General features: G+C 36.3%; 1 protein-coding gene across 2 annotated transcripts in view; it reads right to left on the minus strand.

The window, feature by feature from the left end:
* med13a (mediator complex subunit 13a) overlaps window positions 1-20,229 on the minus strand; it is an 86,815-nt gene that overhangs the window by 59,778 nt on the left and 6,808 nt on the right.

Raw genomic sequence — 20,229 nt, forward strand, 5'->3', positions numbered from 1 at the left:
GTGATTTATCTCCTTTAATAAGAACAGAATGGGAAATAAAATGAACAATACATAGAAAAGACGGCATTCACAACAAACAATGTATTAGAAACTTTCAGCCAGAATGTATGACAGTGGAACAAACATTAGGGAGTGGAAGATGTTTTGTACATGACTTGTTTTCTGTAAAATACTGTACGTTTTTACCACTCAGTATTTCTTTCCTTAACATTGTGAAAATAATGTATAATGGTTTTTCTTTGCCTCACTTGTAACACCACTCTGATTGAGAATTGTCAATAAAAAGGAGTTACTAAACTAAACTAAAAACTAAAATACTGTAGGTTTTGTGCTGGTAAGAAAAACTTGATCCATTTATAATGCTAGAACAATGACAAATATTCACATAATATTTAATTCAACTCCTTTTTAACTACATTATTTTTTTTTGCAAACTGTGATGTTTTTTTTTTTTTTTTGCAGAAACCTCCTAAGTGATAATTTCATTTTATAATAGTGCACTGCACCTGTACATATGAAAATAAATCTTGATTTGACATGACAATGATTACTTTCCCTGGCTTTCTTTTCTGAATATATATGCTTCAGCAGGACGCTTATGAACACACACACAGCCACATAAAAAATACTTTGAAGAAAGTTGGAAACCGGCAGCCACTTTCTACTCTCGATGTCAACAGGTAACAGGTTTCAAACTTTCTTTGTGTTCAGCAGAAGAAAGAAAATTTGACTGTAAAAAAAAGCTTTAACTGCAAGTGTTGATGAGTGTGAATTTCCATTTTTAGGTAATCTAAATAACAAAACAATTGCCAGGCACTTACACTTCAGATTTAATTTCAAACACTACAGCACCTGACATCTCAAAGAGAACACAGTCCAGAGCTCCTGCTGAATTTAAATCAATTAAAAGCCCCAGTAATTAACTGAATTTAAAAGAGCCAAGCTCCTGCAGCTTTTTTTTTTTTTGTAAGCTCTAGTTAAATTTACAACAACAAAAATCTTACTTGTTCTTGACTAGTGTCTTAATTAATCTGATGCACTGATTCCAGTGAACGCCATCTTGCCTAGCACTGACTACTCTTACAGGTACGGTGTCCAACAGGGCTGTAAATCCGAGCCCTGGTTTGTTTCTGGATCACGTTCGGCTGTGGCCTCCATGCTTCAGTAATCTCATTAGGAGTCACTGCTTAAACCTGGCAGCGCTTAAGCTCCTTTCAAACATGTCTCTGTGCCGCACAGCTCCCATGAGCACCCAGGGGCTGCACGCATTACACCACCCACCCACCCACACTTGCCTATCCGCCCGCATGTCTGCAGATAGAAACACAGCAAATCCACTTGATAAAACAGTAACAAACAGCTCAGATAGGATTCCCCGACACTGAAGACGTGTGAGACTACATACTCGCTACAGTGTCCTAAATCAGACACACGTTTGTGACAACACCTTGCACTTGATTATTTACAAAACACAAAACCTGAATTTTCTAATTCCTAAAGGCTCTGATAGACTCACAGAAGTTCTTTTTTTTCCTTTTCATTTAGAGGGGAAAAAAAGAATTTTGAAGGTTTTGAGCATCAGTAACTCAAAACTTTTGCAATCACCACCCATGCGAGAAGTGGAGTCAAGAGTCTAAACATACACACCCCACCAAAATTATAGCAGATAGAAAGCAGTTATATGGAATACATCTGGTAACACAAGTTACATAACTAAAAGGTAGAATAAGAATGACATTTTTATTTTAATGTTTATTTTTTCCTAAGGTTTTTAAAAAAAAAATGTGTGTCTGTGAAAATATATAAAATGTAATGTTGTATTTGTTTTTTGAATAATTAATATAACCTTTTCATTAATAAAAAACAACAATAAAAAGAAATTTTAAGCAAAAAAAAGAAAAAAAAATATATACACACACACATACATACATATATATATATACACACACACACACACACACACACACACACACACACACACACACACACACACACACACACACACACTTCAGAAACAATTCAAATTGATCCGCTTGTTAAGTGTGACATCCTGGAAAGCGGCTTTTGGAGTTTTACATTTTACATTCTGGGGCCTTCATTATTTTCAAAGAGACATATATGGATATTTTTTCTACTGATGATACTGTTGTCCTAAAAAAAAGAACAAAAAAATCTAAATAAAAATTGTACAAATACCTTAGGAATGGTACTAGAGAAAATTTTGGCCATTTTAAAACCTTAACTTTTCCAAACCGCTAAACATCTTGAAAACGGTTATCGTCCCATGCCTAGTTGGAGTTTGGGATTAGTTAGGTTAGAGCAATATTACAGCTTCATATCACACTACTCCACATTAAAATTTACACTGATAGCAAAATATGATGGGTAGCAAATTGCATCATCAAAATATGCTACCTACTTTTTGAATGGGAGGAAGGACAATCTGACAAGGCAGGACAAATTGACAGAACACTGGGTCCTACTGGGTCTATCAAACTACATGAGGAGACTCAACAAATGGTAACAATAAAAGTTTACAAAGGCAACCTAATGCTTTCGAAAATCACGATCGCAATATATATATATAACCATGCCTAATATTTGATTCCCAGAAAGTGATTTTTGATGTCACGACTAAATAAGCAGATACCAAGGGACCAAATTTTGACCCAGTCAACTTTCAATCTGTGCGATATTTCAAGTATATACGCAAGTGCCGTATTTTTCCATATTTCCAAAAAAAGAAATGCACCAGATGATTTTATTTAAAAAAAATCCATTTTAAATGTTTTAATAGTGTAAACAAAAGATATTGTAATTAGTCAATACGCTGACCTATCCGTCAGCTATCATCAGTAAGAGTACAGTACACTCAGATCTTCTTATTGTATTCCAGCACATTCCCACACAATCAGCACAGTAGATTCATTGTGGGCCAAATCATAAGGTCACTCAGTCACAGTGTGCCTGCGTGCAGTTAAATAAGCACAGACTGAACGTAGCTGAAGAACTGGAATCAGGCCAGAAGGCAAATCTATAATTCGTTGATGTCTTCTGAAAAGGCAGCAAGTAGTACAATTCACTTTTAAAGGATGTCATTGATTTGACTAACAGCTTGGCAACAATGAAACACCTTGTCTTTTGTCAAAACAGAGAGAGAGGGAGAGAGAGGGAGAAAATGAGGTGGTTTTGGCTGTCTCATGCATCTTTTAATACCCTAAGTACAGGGCCAGCTACTTTTCACCTGTACACAGACAAACACTCTTGACACAACCATTCATGGTAAGAAACATTAACCTAAGACCCCATGAAATTCTCCCATTCATGCAACATCTTTTCATGTCCACCATTTAAAGGTGATAATATCTTAACATAATTAAATACGCAAAATATAACTTACTTACAGGATGCATTTTGACAGCAGATATAAAAAAGAAATTATTCAAACTGCAACACTGTATAATACTTTAACAAAAAGTATGTTTTTTAGGATGGCATCAAAATGATGGAGAGTCGATGAAGGCATCACTGTCACTTCCGCTTCAGATAACGGCAAATCATGTCTCACTTTTTTATATAAACAGCTGCTGTAAAATCTGCTGCTGTGTCTCAACGACATTTCATTCCTCTTCTAAACCAAACCATCATGTTCACTATTTCTACAGCGGGGAGGAGGCACCTGGTTTCTATCAAGCGTTCACTATGACCTTGTCTCTCATGGTTTAACCACTGCCCACAGAGTGCACGACACAAAGAGAGCATGTGCTTGAAAGTCTACAAGATACACAATCTGCACTTTGAAAGAAATAAACCTGGAGACCAAAACAATATTAAGGAGCAATTCATAGTAACTAAATGCATAAATGATACTGCCTCAGAAAGCATTTGCATTCAAATAAATAGAATTCTTCTTTCATCATTTGCAATTTCCAAATTGCATTGTTAGGAATTTTTCTTACCTTTTTTATATCTGTGCTTTCTATTATTTTCTGTAAAGCTGCATCTGGTCATGACATGTCCAAACAAAATGGTTATAAGAGACGTGTTTAGGGGATTATTTGCAGCATCCTTAATTTATTCTCTCAAGTAAGAAGATATCTCGACTTAAATATCACACTTTGAGGGAAAATGTGCTTTATGCATTTAAAAAAAGTTTAAAGCATCAAAATCTGTATTTTATCCGCCGATCACCATGAAAAGAAATCAGTACTGGGTATAGGCTTTAAAAATCCTGATATGAGCATTCCTAACAAAAACCACAAGATTCCCACAGTCCGGCCCAGGGCAATCAAGTGTCAACATATTAAACTTATGACTTGAAAGTGTTAAATAACAATTATAGATTAATTTTGAAATAATAATATAATTTCATCATCATCAATTAACTTAATAAATGATTCAATAATTACTGTAAAATTTTATTATAAAAAAAAAATTATAAATACAAAATTACAGCAGACTATGCTCCAGAAAAGTTTATTTATATTAATGAAATAAAATAATTTAAACAATAATAAATATACTATTAATAAGTATACTAATATAGTTTTTTATCAACATCATCATTATTATTATTATTATATTAAAATTAATTATTAATAATACATTTATTTATTTTCTTTTCGGCTTAATCCTTTTATTAATCTGGGGTCGCCACAGCGGAATGAACCGCCAACTTATCAAGCACGTTTTACACAGCGGATGCCCTTCTTGCTGCAACCCATCACTGGGAAACACACATACTGAATTATTAACATATTATAATTTATTATCTTACATTATATTATGATCGTTTCATCAATAATGTTACCAATATTAGTATTTAATCATTTAATTACATATTGCATATATTATATATACTATTATAGATTTCAATAGTAATTATTAACAGATGCATTTGTTCACAGACACAATGATCAAATACAATATCACAACTGACTGTTTAAAACAGTTAATGCATGTAGTATTAAATATTATTATATGAAAACATTAAAATTATTATTATCATTATTAATGAATAACTCTGAATAACTACATACTTTAGTGAGAATCACAACTTAAAATGTAACGCAATATTACATAAACCAATATATAAACCACAGATTATATTGGAGGAAACAAAGCTTTTACTTAAACCTAACCACAACCAGAAGGCAAGAACACACTTAAAAAAAATGCTGGGTTCCACACAATTCCATCATGTCCCAACAAAACTGGACTAAATTAACTTAAATGTTTTTACAAATTTAAGTGGATTGAACATAAAACAATAAAGTTGTCTAAATAAAAAAAAAACTTAAGAATTGTGTCGTTTTAACTCATTTAAAAAAAAATTGTTTAAAAAAAGCAACAAAAGTAATTTCTGAGAGCATGCCGGTCTTGTCAGCAGTTCCCTGTATTATTCAGTCCACCAGCAGCGAGCTCCATATTATCATCCCTCAGACACATGGGCTCATAATAGCAGGACAGTGAGTCTTGCCCCTTAGTGTAGAGCTGCTCCCTACAGCCACAGGTTCCTATGCAGGAGTCATTAGATCAGCTGTAGGGTCATTAAACAGAGAGATTAATGTCTCCTCAACCACTGGCCCCGGGGGATTGAGCCAAACCAGGGAAGAGCCAGAGCCGTATGCTACAGAAGCCTCTTTTCTTTCTTTTCCTGCTAATTTTCTCTGTTGTCTCTACCTTTCCATCTCCATCTTTCTTTATTTCTCTACACCTCCTCTTCATCCTCTGCTGTAATCTGTCTTCTCGCTCTCTCTCTCTCTCTCTCTCTCTCTCTTCTATATGCACCTCCATCCCTATCTCCTTTGCTTGTGCCCTTGGCTTTCCTTTCTTTCTTTCTCTCGGTCTCGTTTGTTCTGAATTTGAGTGCAGAGCCTTACAAGGACTGGAGAGCTTCAATTACTAATTAATGACTATTTCCAAAGATGACAGGAGAGCACAGCGAAGGAGAGAGGAAACGCTAAAGAAAGGGAAGCAGAAAGATGGAGGAAAGAGAAAGCAGGGCTCCCCCCACCCTTGTCTCTGGCTTGGGGAATTAAGTGCAAAAGCCAATGCATCATCAGGACAGGGTGAACAAGTCTGACCACACCACAGTTACAGCAGCACAGACACAACACAAACAGTGCCTGCTGAAAATCAGGCCATTTCTCAGGCAGACTCCTGGGGGGAAATAAAGGCTATTGGCTATAATTGCTATTGAGATTCAATCATGGCATTTCATGGCACAAGTTCATATTCATATAATTGTGAACATTAACAGGTAACACCATTTTTCTAATTAATGGTAATAATAATAATAAAAAAAATAATCATCATCAAAAACATAATAAAAATCTGATCTCAGGACAGTTCAACCACTCAAAAAACTATTTGTTGTTTTTTTTAGTGCCTTTTTAGCAGTGTAATAATCAGTGCACCCCACAGGTTGGAAATTTACTTGCGGTGGTAGCTAGATTGAAACACACCTTTTACCCTCAGCACATAAATAGTTAACTACATGTGACAAACAAAAAAATACTTTGTTTTAATTATTATCTGTTTTAAACTTTCTTTTCAATGGGTTTAAGTAGAAAAAAAACTGTTGAAAAAAACAAACAAAAAAAAAATCCACTATTCCTCTTTTATGCTATTCAGGAGCCATGTGCATGGGCACTAGCCATGGGACAATAACCGGTTTCAAGGTATAGCGCGCTTTGAAAAAGTCAAGGTTTTAAAACCGCAAAAAGTTTAAGTTATACAGTAAGCTATGCAGTATGTCAAGGTTTTTATGTATTTTCATTGTGCTGTAAGAAATCTGTGTTTTTAATTAAGCTAGCAGAAGTCAATGATTTATTTAAACTATTTAGCCCAACATGTTTACGGTTCCAAAATAATATAAATGTGAAATGTAAACTGAAAAAAATTATAATATGAAATACTGTATATTGTGTTCAATGGGGACAGACGTGTTGTTTTTTTCCCCAAGAGATTTAAAAAGAACTTATTTCAAAGCAGTAATCACAATACTTTGATACTACGAAACAGAGATATTCTTATCCAAGGTGTGCACTTAGGGCTGGGCGATAATTCGATATCGATAATAATCACACTATAAAATTTTTCGATAAAACGATAATGACAGATTGATAATTGCTCGATAATATTTACGCACTATGCGTAACAATGCGCAAGCATTTTGCACCCTGCCCTTTCGACTGCCGCACGCCATACAAGTTTACAGCCATACACTGTCAGTTGCAATGAACGGAGTAAGTAAGAAAGAAGGTAAAAAAGGTCAGTCACAGACGTTGTTGACAAGAAACGTCACTGGACTTCATGAGCTACTTAGTTTTTCGCTATCCAACACAAAACAGAGCAATGTGCACCGCAAACTGCTTAGACGACTCGTGTCATCAAAAGCAGGCAACACCACGACCTGTTTCACCATGTAAAACAAGACCACCCTTATAAAGATGCTAAGAAATTACAGACATAAACAAGTGTTGGCAAACCAGCGCAGCTACTCAGCAGAGTCTTATGTCATCATTTTCGAAAGCTGTGCCTTACGAGAAAAAAACCCCGAAAAGACAGACGAAAGATATGACAGACGACACAATCTCAATCACATCTCAATGAACACTTGATGCTTGCTGTAAACTACAGCCTGCATCATTTGAGGGTATTTGTTAAGACAATAATAGGATCTTTTGATGTCAAGCTTATGTTTCCTTTTTAATATTAAAATATTTGTTTTGAAATCTGTAATACCACTATTGTCTCTCATCGACGGTAAAAGAACCAGCCTTTATATATTTAAAAGACATAATCACAGAGGAGAAATCAGATGCTCAAGACATAATCTTTAAAACAATGACATATTAAAAATGCAGCAAATATATGACAGACGTTTACAACAGCAACAGCTTTTTTTTTTTACACATAGCGAAGCATCAGCCACCCACAGTTGTTTAAGGTGGACACAAACTAATTAAATATAAACCTATTTCCTTGAAAATGTATCTTTTTGTAACTAATTTCATTTTGTATAATGTGTAGCTTAATTTTGATGTATATTTTGTTGGTCAGTTATCTGCAGCATAAACAAGAGGAACGAATAACATCTGAGGTGAAGCGTAACAGAAGCCCGCTATATGCTTTAGCGCCAAAACAATCCATCAAACTATTTTCACTGTTTCATTTTAATTAGTTAACTAAGCGCGGTCTGAGCAGCATGAACTGGACAGTCTTTTCGCAGCACTGATAGATTTCTTGGGTTACCTCAGAAGAATAAACTTGAATAGAGCTCAGAAGCTCGCTGTGTAAATGGAGAGGCTCCCCGGCTGGCTCCCTGCATGTTTTTGTTGTGATGCGCGATCTGTAAAATGAGAGTCTGCATAGACCTATTCGTGCTAGTCTGTCAGACAAATTTGGTTAAAACACGTGCGGATATATCGGAGATATGCGCATAACAAGGTTTTATGCGACCCGCAATATGGGATGTCAAGAGGGTGACAGCATAAGTAAGGTAAACTGCACACACTTGATTATGTAATGCATGGATGCTAAACCTTTACATGTCCAAGCTTAATCAGTCATCGATAAGGTCTATCAATTAAACCATAGTTCATCCAAAACTGAAACTTCTGTGACTATTAACTCACGTTGTTCCAAATCGGGTTTATTTTTTTTTTTTTCTGATGTTGAACAATAATTTCCAATAACTTGTAGGTAATGTCTTTGGTTGTTGAAAACTTGAACAAGTAAATGCTGAATTAAGATTGTTCTTTTGTTTATTATTTATATTGTCAGACAGCTAAAACATTTCACTAAATGTGTTAAATCAGCTGCCCAAAGCCATTGATTACCCCATTCTAATAGTGTACAAATATTCTGCAGCCAATTTAGATGTAATTTCGTCCCATGACCAAGTAATAAGTCATGTTTTTCTGAGTCATTTAGATTAAAGAATTAACAAATTAATGATTAAATAATATTAACGACAGCTCAGAAAACGACAGCAAAACCAAATCCCTGACATTTTAGTAGATTTAGAAACCCTGGCCTGACGCAAAAAGATGCGGATCTCACTGGATCTGCAGAGCATGTGAGACTGTTTGTGGGAGTGTTGACAGTTCTCGCGCACACAAAACAAGCAGTAAACTGTTAAAGGAGAGACTTTCCTCAACTTAATCACTGGCGGATGTTTGTTTATTGTATTTTGAGCTGATACAAAAAAAAAAAGGATGATAATAATAGTAAAAAAAAAGTGTCACTAAATATATTTAGCGGCCTGGAAGAACTGATATTAAATTTTGGTTGTTTTAGCCATGATCTTTGGTGACTGAAAAATGCAAGACACTAGCTGGCAGCTGCTGACACTTTGAGGAGTCAAAAAACATAATCAAAATAAACAAAAAATAAAATAAAAAAACACCCATCTCTCCAGATGAAGCTCTAGAGTTTTACAAAATATAACCTCACTGTTTCCCTTCATAAGACATCTAAAGATAATCAGCAGTGATCAGTACTCATTTTGGTTTGTCTGTTTTTCCTTTTCGACTCTCAAAGTTCCCACATCTGTTGACTTGCATGCTATGAATGACCAGGGACTAGTTTCTGCTATGAATTATGATTCATTTATTCATTTTTGGGTCACTACTACCCCTTTTAAATTTGTTTGGAATGTTTACACTTGCATTAACCCTTTATGGTGTATTAATTGAAATTCTCTTTGGAAAATTCCTGGAGTGTTACTGGGAGTTATTACAAGACTTTTGAACTTCTAAAAAAAAATTACATTGTAATGAATGTCAACGGTTCTATTGTTATGGTTTTTCACCAGATAAAGTGTTAATGTCTGCAGTTTTTCTAGTGCTTAATCAAAAAAATTATAAAATAATTACAATAAATGCTTTCAAACACCAACATAAACAGGTTTAAACCAGGTACCTTCAAGCTAAACAGACAATCATTGATCTATTCCACATGTCTGCTTGACCATTAAGCCAAACTCAAGCCACTTTCAAGCACAATGTAAACTGATGTATGCAGGCATTACCGGTGAGCATGTAAAATAGATTGTTATTGACAACTGCAATTGCACATTTTCAACAGAAACAAGCAAAGCCATGCATTACAGAAATAACATGCAGTCTTGCAACAAAGCCTTTAACCTGTCAAACAGCACAACAAGATTAACAGGGGGAAAAAATACAAATCAGACCTCACACACACAGTGAGAAGAACAAAGAGCAGCTTTGCGCGTTGTGCCGCGCAGCAAACCACCAGCGGTGTAAATCAACCCAAATCTTTCTCCTGCAATAAAACAAATGAAATAACACCAATTTCAGGTGACCTAGAAATGTCTTTTTAACACTAAACAGAATGTGTTTGTACAAGACCCATGCTGTTTTCTGGTAGGCATCTGGCACAATGTGTGATTGTCTGATCAGGGCGCTTGACTGTTATGGTATCTGAAGTCTGTTTAAAACTTGGGAAGCATTGCAGAAACGGCGGAAGGTCGGGGGAAATTGAGAACGACAACAACGCACCTTCTAAAGCAAAGGAACTTGTATTATTTCCTTTTGTGTCTGACATCATTTCCTGTCGGGAGGCAGAGCCCTCCAGCCGGGGGGTCTGAGGCCGAAGCAAGCAAGGATTTACAAATGAGTTTCCTGGGATGATATCACTCACAAGCGCCTCTACAGTCTTTAGACAAGCAGTGATGTCACAGAAAGGCAACAGCAAACATCATCTCCTCCAGCGCACTCAGTTCTCTCTGTGTTGATGGGATCCAACATGTTTTCAAAGAACCTTTTCTCTGAGCGGCTCAGCTCTGTGGCCCGAGGGTTCAAGCTACACACAGCTTGCCAATAGAAGATTCCTGCTCTTAAATGCACGGCTCATGTGTCTGACAAACAGTTGCAGTCAAGCCGCTAGCACACTGCCAGTGTGCCTAAGAGTCACAGGCTACATGACATCCGGACAAATACTAAAAGTCTGTTCATCACAACTTGTGTCACTTTGTTAGTGGAAGAGTCTCAGAGGCCAATCTGTAATTAACGTGCCTGATGGGCTCTCGGTGTTCTTGGCTTACTGCTCAAACTAGCACTTGCACACATAAAGGTGGAGTGTGTAATTTCTGTACCACATGAAAGTTAGTTTTTACAGAGGCCCCACATAGCAAAGCGACCGAAGAATTCTCAGCAATTTTGACTGCTAACAATACATTTTGTTGTAATAAACAAATAAAAAAACTAAAGAAAACTGTATTTTTCTGATGCAAGAAGTCACATCACGTCACATTGGGTCAAAATTGCACTGAGAGAAAAACAAATAACATTAGTCAGGGTTTCTGCAGGTTTCATTAAGTCAAATTTAAGACTTTTTAATACCCTTTTAAGATCATCATAAATTAAATTTAAGACTTCTACATGGTTAAATGATTAATGATAACGGCCCAGTTGGGCCAATGGAGTTTGTTTTTGCTTATATGAAGTTATATATGAGCCACATATTTTAATGTGCAAAACAAGTAAACTGTAATTGTAGTCACTTTTTCAACATACACGTTTCTTTTTTTTTATTTTATTTTTTTTACAATGAGAAGTTTAACCTTGTTTAAAGTATATTACAGAGAAAATTACATAAATAATCAAAAATATATACAGTATTTGTTGGCTTTTGATCAAAATGGATTGAGTAAAATTTATATTCAACCTAACGTGTTTCTGTCATAAAACCCTTGATGTCTATTTATAAACATTAGGTCCACTCCCCCTTACTTTTGTAAATAGTTTTTGTATAAATGGAAGATCAGGTAAAGGGATATGTTGCTCTGTTGTTATCATGAGTAATTGCGTAACTGTTTTTAGTTAGGGATTTTAAGTTGGAGAATTTGATGCGTTTCTTTGCATTAAAAAAACTTTAAAAACAGAATATTTATTGAGATGAATAAAGACCTGTAAAAGTTATTTAAGACCTACAACACAATAAATTCTGTGAATTTAAGACTTTAAGGCCTAAAATGTTGTTTTGAAAATGTAAAACATTTTAACTTTAAGACGATGTGGATACCTTGATTAGTGTAAAAGTCACATTTAAAAAGTTTGATTTCATAAATATAGCTGCAAGCAGCAATGCTGGGACCAAGCCCCAGTGCCAATACAGGCTTAGGCCCTACAATCATTCTGGAATGACGGGGTCCTTTTTTCCTGGGATCAGGGTCATTAATTAGGGCTATATATTCTACACTTTTACAAACACAAATGTGAGTTTCCCACACTCCATAACATACCCTTTAATTGTAAAATCTAACAAAAAATAAACTAATTTTTGTGTCATTTACTAACATTTACTATAGATGCCAATGCCAAATTACAGCAAAAACAAACGGAAAATAAATACAAATTCAGATGTGTACCTTTTTGTTTTGCTTGAATGATGTGATCTGCAACTTTTGCTTGCTTGACATATTGCATTATATAAGCCATTTAAAGTGTAAGTCACAGCACATTTTTGATGATTAAAAGATGCAACTTGTATCACAGAAAAGCAGTTATTACAGAGTTGCTAAATTTAAGCATTTTTTATTATGTGCATTATTATCATAAACATTATTTAAAATTTATTATAATTATAACAATAAAATAACTGCTTAGATTATACTAGCAACTCAGAAAATACACATTAAACAATTAACAAATGTCTGCACACTTGCATATTTTCTTGCATTATACAGCAATACGTGGATTGCAATACACTCCATTAGTGAAGACTGTGCTTCCCTTTTTCTTCTCATCATAAATTTAAACATGTCATTTTAAACAGAAAAAAATCTGGTGTGAGCCTTAATTTTGTAGCCTGAAAGCCAGTCAGCCTTCAGCATAATGGGTATCACCAGCAGCTGTCTTTGAGCTATGCGGTAAACAGGTAGCCCTCACGAAAAAAAAACCCAGAGGAGAGAGAGAGAGAGAGAGAGAGAAGAGAGGAGAGAGCAGGAATAAAAGAGAGAGAGAGAAGCTGCCAGCACAACTCGCACCACAGGGAGACTGGCAGACGGGGGAGGGAGCGAGCGAGTGTAGCAGACGAGTGTCAGAGGAGGAAAAATGAGGAAGAAATGAGCCCTACAGCAATTACCCTTACAGACAGACTACAGCTCCTTAATTTCTATGCAAAAAAGATCAGAGAGAGGAAGGGGGGAAAAAGAGAGAAGGAGGGAGGCAAAAAGGGAGAGAGAGAGAGAGAGAGAGAGGAAAAGCAGAGGGGAGGGAGCGAAAGAGACAGAAAGGAGGAGGGAAAAAGACCTTATTCATGTCTCGTTCTGTGGATGCCCCTGGATAGAACCGACATCAGCAAGCGCCACCGACGGGAACAGAGTGCGGGGAGGGGGAGGGGAGGCGATCGGACATTTACATAAAAATAGAGGGCCATGGTCTACCGAAGAGATGCTCATTTACTCCAATGGCAGCTCGGTTATTCCAGATCATTCCATCACATAGCAAGCAGAGCGCTGGGATTGGTTCACTCCCGCGTTGCTTTCAGAGTGGGGAAAAAGTTGCCTCTCAAACATCAGCCAAATGGCCTCCTGTCTCATTACATCTCTGAAACGGCACTCCATGTTTTCCTGCACTCGCTTGGTGATTAAATACGAGGCTTCAGAAGATCTGTCAAGTTCTTCCTTCACTTGCGCTTCCCTTGGGACAGGAGCGATTAGTTAGCAGACAGAAATGGCACTTGCCGCAAAATTTTAAGACTTTAACAAGCTGTAGATCTGATGAGGGGGTAAAGTATGCAAGATAAACCAACATTTGAGCTGAAACCACCTCAGACAAAGCCACTTGGTTTACATATGGTATTAGCATGCAATCACAAGTGGACTACGCTAAATATAGGTTCCTAACGGTAAGCATTGAAACCACATTCAGATGAGGTTAAAAATGTGTGTGACACAATTGTATATGTAATGTAAATGCTAACGCTCTCATTCAAGCCAGACTGCACAATCATATATAAAAAATTGCTGCATTAAAATATTAATAAAAATTATGTTAAAAGAAAATATCTTTACTTGGGCAGGTTTAAAAATATGTATTTTTGTTTATTTACTGCCACATCAGCAAGTTATGGCTATTTAATGTCAAGATCAATACAGAAAAAACAACACATAATAACAACTACTTTATAATGAAAAAAAAATTATTTAAAAAATTATTAACTTTTACATTAAATAAAAGTTCAATTTAAGACTTAAAGACCATTATGAATAAAATTTTAGACTTATACAGGGCTAAATGCTAAGGAGTTTTTTTTCCTGAATATCCCAGTTAGAGAAGATTTTCACTTGCCCCATCAAAAAACTATTAAATTCATTTTTATTACTTTATTTTTATAGAGAACTTTATTTTATGACAGAACATTTTACATTTAAAAATATAAAATTTTACTGCAATGTGCATGAAACAATAAACAAACAAAAACAATAAGTAAATAAAACACACAAAATTGGGGGGTTACTTTGTTCCAGATTCAATGCATTCAACAGTTGTTAATTGCAGTAATCAATCCATTTCCTCCAATGCTTAAGAAATATGTTCTCTAATGTAGTTTGTGGAATCTTTTCCATTCTCCCTAAGGCCTTGGATAAAGAAACTATTTTACAATTATTTTTTGTATAAAGATTTATAATTAGTTTTATTAATTCATTCTAATCTGAAATGTCTTTTTTTTTTATATTCCTTTTTAAAGTAATCTTGAATTTGTAGATAGCCGTAAAAATCTTTGTACAAAAAAAACCTATTAAAGTTTAATACATTTAATAATACAATTATAATAATAATAATAATAATCTGTCTGAATTTTTCTAATACATTTTCAAATACATCCATTCACAAACCCTCCAACCCTATAACAAAAGAAAGCTGTTAATTACTTCAGTCTACAATATTAATAATAATAAGAATAATAAAATATAGGTCAGTATCCTCAGCAGAAAATAAATGGAGAACTTTTAATCAGATGTTACTGTAAGGAAAGTGATTAAATGTTTTTTTGTAAATAAGTTAAGTTTTATGAAGATGTACTGTTGGTGATTGTGTGGGAATTAATGGCCAGAGTGGGTAGCTATACATGCACAAAGTAAAATTAAGACATGTTAAGAAGGTTTAAGACTTACAACACAGCATTTCAGTAAATTTAAGAAATTAAATTTACCTTAAGATTTAAGACATTTTTAAGACCCTGCAGATATGATTTTTCAGTTTAATACATGATAACTTATTAACTAATCCAGAAGTGTTTCTTGAACACCAAATCAGCAAATGATTTCTGATGAATCATGCGACACAGAAAAAAATGAAGTATTCTAAGACAAATGTTTTTTTTCAAGTAGAGTGCACAAAAGGAGCGCTAGTGCCCTTTTTTACTCTCTCTCCATCCCCTGTAAAGTCTCACTGGAACTGCTGTTCACTGATTCACACCTCCATTGCCAAGGTGCCAGTAGGGATCTATATCAGGTGCTCCGTGGTCCAGCACAGGCGAATATATTTACGTGTGTGTGTGTCTTAAGAGCTTAAATTTTATCACATCCCATGGGCCACTGCTGTGTATGAGGGCCAGCAGAAAAAGGACAGTGTGTGTGCTAGTGAGAAAGACATCAAAAAGCGTGCGTCAGGAGAGATGTTGAACAGGCAGCAGGTTCACACGTCTGTCGCAAGGAGAGAAGGTCAAGTGGCAATGACCCTGCTGATCTCAAAACCACCGCAAGCATAACATTTAGTCCTGAAACACAGGCTGTTTGACACTTTATCTGATCCTGATTTAGATGAACAGTAAACCACAGATGCTTACAAGACGAGCAAAAGCGCAAGGCTTAATGCCACATTTGACGATCTGGATTAGCACTCGGATAAAATGAAATACACTTTCATCCTCAATAAAATTAACACTTGAATATAGTTCGCAGTATTATTAAGTGTTAAATGGCTTTTTAAGATGTTCAAGATGAGCAAACTCTAACCAAACATATAGTTTAGATTTAAACAGATATTTATAAATGGCTTTAAGGCATAGTTCAACCAAACATGAACATTCTCACGGTTTACTCGTATAAACTTTTATGAATTTCTTTCTTCTGTTGAACACAAAACAAGCTATTCTGAAGAATGCTGGACAAAAGCAAACACCGACATCCATAGTAAGAATTTTTAAAAAACTATAAAAGGCAAAAAGGCTGTTTTTTTACCTACATTCTTCAGTATATCAATATTTCAGAACTCTCTCTTTAAAGGGCCATGAAACCCCCTCGTTTCAGCAGGGTGTTTTCACACCTCCACTTTGGAAAAAGTCAGAAAAGTGGGCGTGTCCAGCTCTGTTTAGGGGGGAGTGTCGGAGGAACTAAAGTGGGATGGTGTGGGAGTGTCTATTTGTGCACGCGCGAGTTTCAGAGTCAAAATACACACCCACAGCGGACAATGTGACTGTGTTTACATGGACATCTGTAGTCGAATTATTTGCCAAATTATTAAAAGTTGGACTTTAACAGCAGTTTGGCTCTTTCATTCAGGGAATTCATTCATGCCTCTCGCGACAAACGAGATATTTGATTCAAGGAACTGCTGCAAGCGTGTATTTTTCATGCAATGTTTGATACCGCACGGCGAATGAGAGAAAAAAACCCTCTGCATTTCCCGGAAACTTAGATGCACACGGCAGGTAGCATCAGAGAGCCGCGTGTGTTATTCCGGTCACAAAATGCGGTGCTTACATTTCTGCACTCAGTGCAATAGTTAACTTAATTCGATACGAACAAACTGAATAAACAAAGAGCTCTGGTCGCTCACTTACCAAATCTGTAGAGACAGGACAATCACCAGCAACTAGAGCCGCGTCTTTATGGAGAGAATACTACAAGCGAATTCAGATTTCAGCGTTTGCAGATGAGAACAGCTCTCAGGTAAACAATGTTCCTCCTTAGACACGTAAGTTATTGTTGTCGAGCGTCGCGTACACTGTTAATCCACACGTGAGTCTGCGCTCTCACAGAGAGAAAATGAAAACGAAACTTAACTGCAGCAAACTATAAAAGCAACACTTCATGCTTGTTTTGCCAACACAACGTGGCGTCTTTGTGGCGTAAACACGGTGACACTAATGAATATTAATGAAGTTCCACAATAGAGCGTGCTGATTGGTTTGAACCAAGCCTTACTCATGCATTAATGTATCACACTGTAAGACGTAATAAGACTCACTCAGGCACAGACACCCAGTCTGCACGCTGGAATACACGCTATTATGTCATGGCCGTGACGCAGCTTCAAAAATTCGTTTCAAACAGGAAGTACAAATTTGCTTGAAATAACGCAAAAACAACCAGTTTACACTTTTTAGTGAAATATAGGTGTCCTAATAGTGTTTTTAGCAGTGTGGGACACATATACGACTGTCAACAGCTCAAAAAATGTGTTTTGGTGTTTCGTGACCCTTTAAGGGGATCTAATGTGTTACTGTGGGAAAAGTAAAAATCACAGACATCTTAGATGGCCTGAACGAGCAACCTGTCATTTTTGGCAACTATAGAAACAATCCATGTAAACCAGGGCTTGAAATATGCTCCCGAAATTTTACCTATGCGACTTCAAAATATATTTGGGAGCATTTGTGCGAGTCCAAAATTTGTTGTGTGCGATCAGTTTTTACTGCAAAATGTTCACCACATGCGGGGATTTGGGAGACATTCACACAGAATGCATCTCTGCATTTGAAATGTGAAACGCAGCGCTTGGGAATGGTTTAAAACAGTTGTCATGTCAACTTGCTGCAGTAAACAAAGCCAAGTCCGTGATGCTTGCCCCGCCTTCGCGCTCTTCTTATTGGCCTACTGCTCTAGCACTGAAATATCAGCTGTCAATCACTCAGTCATTGCCTTCTGGCTTGGGATGACAGAGAGAGCTAATACCGCGAAAAATTGTAAAGCGCTGAAGATAAGAATGAAGATAACACTGACAGATTTTGTTTTAGAAACCATAGCATCTAAAGTTACAAATAATGACACATCTTACTAGAGACCATGTGCTAAATGTTAATCCACCATCTACACTTTTAGAAGAGTGGATGAAAGACTTCCATTGGCTTCAAGTCCGCTATGAAAAGTCTGTGGGACGGAATTTTCAGGTAACTGCGTGCCACATCTAACACGAGAGCTTCTGTTTATTACTTCATTTAATCGCCAGATGCTGTTCGCCATGCAAGTGGCAGCTATATGTAAAATTGAACACCACTTACACCATCGTAAACGGGCTTACACTGACTAAACTAATATCGCTACTCATGAAAAGTATTGCTATTTACATGACTTACGCATATAGCCTGATAAGGTACAGTATATGTCGAAAACATCAGTGCAATATCATACAGCACTTGTGAGAACAGCACAGTTATATCGTTAACAGATTCATTCATGTCAAGCAGTGCGTGCAGGGCGGTATGTGTAACTTTTGGTCACTTAGTTATGTGTAATAAATATGTTTGTATAAAACTTGTAGTAACGGTGCTTATAAGTGCGACTAAATTTTGACTGATGCGACTAAATTTTTAGAGTTAGGAGCACCGGTGCTACCAAGCAAAAAATGTTAATTTCGAGCCCTATAAGCACTTTTAAATTCCATAAAACAGTTGTTCATCATTGACAGTCAAACTCTGGTTCTGAAAACCAACAAGTGAAGAAAGAAACAAGCAGTGTCAAGAGGAAAAGAGAAGCACATGTCTGACTTCTCCTCTGAGAGTCATAAGGCACAACAGGGATGCAGCCATTACAGCAAACATCTCCAGAAACGAATGAAAAATACAGCAATATCGCTTGTGGAGAAGGATATTATGGAATGGGTAAATTGGTCATTCTTTTGCCCATAAGGCTCCATTTCTGTCCCTTCTCCAGCACAATGAAAGGTAATGAGGGTGGGTCAATGACAAAAAAGAAATAAATAAATGTATATAGGCTCAGTATAACTCCATTTTTCTTTCCTTCTGTTTCAAACTGTAAAAGAAGGCATAAATAAAGATGATGCGAGTCCATCTTCATGGTCCATAAAGGAAAAAGAAAAAAAAAACAACGAAGGAAAGAAAGGTGGAAAATGAAAGCTTTTCCAGACATCCATGATGCTTTCTGCTCGTTCATGCTTCGATGCTCTTCATTATTCCATCCTTCAAAGAGCTTAAGAAATAAAAATGAGGCAAAACTTCTTCAATATTTCCCATTCCTTTCTTTTGTCTTTTATGAAACTGAGGGGTCTCCACTAAGACACACACACAGACAGGAAGAGATGTGACACCATCACACCACTGCTGCTTCTAACCATGCAACAACAATAATAAACCTTAGGCCCAGGTTAGCAGAGTAAGAAGTGATCTTAAAAGAAAACACGATTATAAAAGCAATTCCTGCAACCCTGACCTACAGGTGATCACTTCCACAGAGATGAATCAAGCACCTTCAGACCAGCTGGTTCAAACACAAGCGCAAGACTCTTGATCTAATTTTATCAGGCTAAACATTCTCGTAAAAATTGAAAACATTGCAGCATGCATAAACTTAATGGCGCACTTTTTAGGTTTATCCGCAAGCAACAGACACCGACTGCTAAATTAGGACTGCAGAAACAATAACTGAAGATCTTTGCTTGGGCCTACGGCACATTTTGATGACAAGTAACTAAAATGCACACACAAAGAGTGTGTGGGTGTGAGAGAGGAAGGAGGAGGAAGAAATTCAGATAGACCACAGTCGATAGAGAAACAGAGTAAAGTGGGCGAAAAGGAAAAAAGAAACTGAAAAACGCAAAGAAAAGCAATCGTTAAAGTCAGCGACTGTCTCCAAACATAGTGAGCTGCCTATCTAGACGGCATCTGAAGACACTTTGGGTTTGAGTGAAAACATCATCTTTTTTAAGGTTGTGTTGTAGTTCAGTTCTCTCTTGATTTGTTTGGTCCGGGGAAAAAAAAATTTACATTTCCTTCTAGGTCCCTCAGTTTTTTCACTCATTTTAGCATTTTAAGGCCCAAGCTTCAACCTGAAGATTATTTAATGGTGAAAATTGGACTGATGCTGTTTAATGTATCAGATGAGACCTAAGAGAAGAGTTTAGAGTGTAAAGGATTAAAAAAAAAAAAAAAGGTCTGCTCAAAGAAAGCGAATTTCCGTCAATTGTATTGAACTGAAACAGGCAACATCATTACCACGAGAAAAATCAG

The sequence above is a fragment of the Danio rerio genome, chromosome 10, assembly GCF_049306965.1.
Source record: "Danio rerio strain Tuebingen ecotype United States chromosome 10, GRCz12tu, whole genome shotgun sequence".
NCBI lineage: Eukaryota > Metazoa > Chordata > Actinopteri > Cypriniformes > Danionidae > Danio > Danio rerio.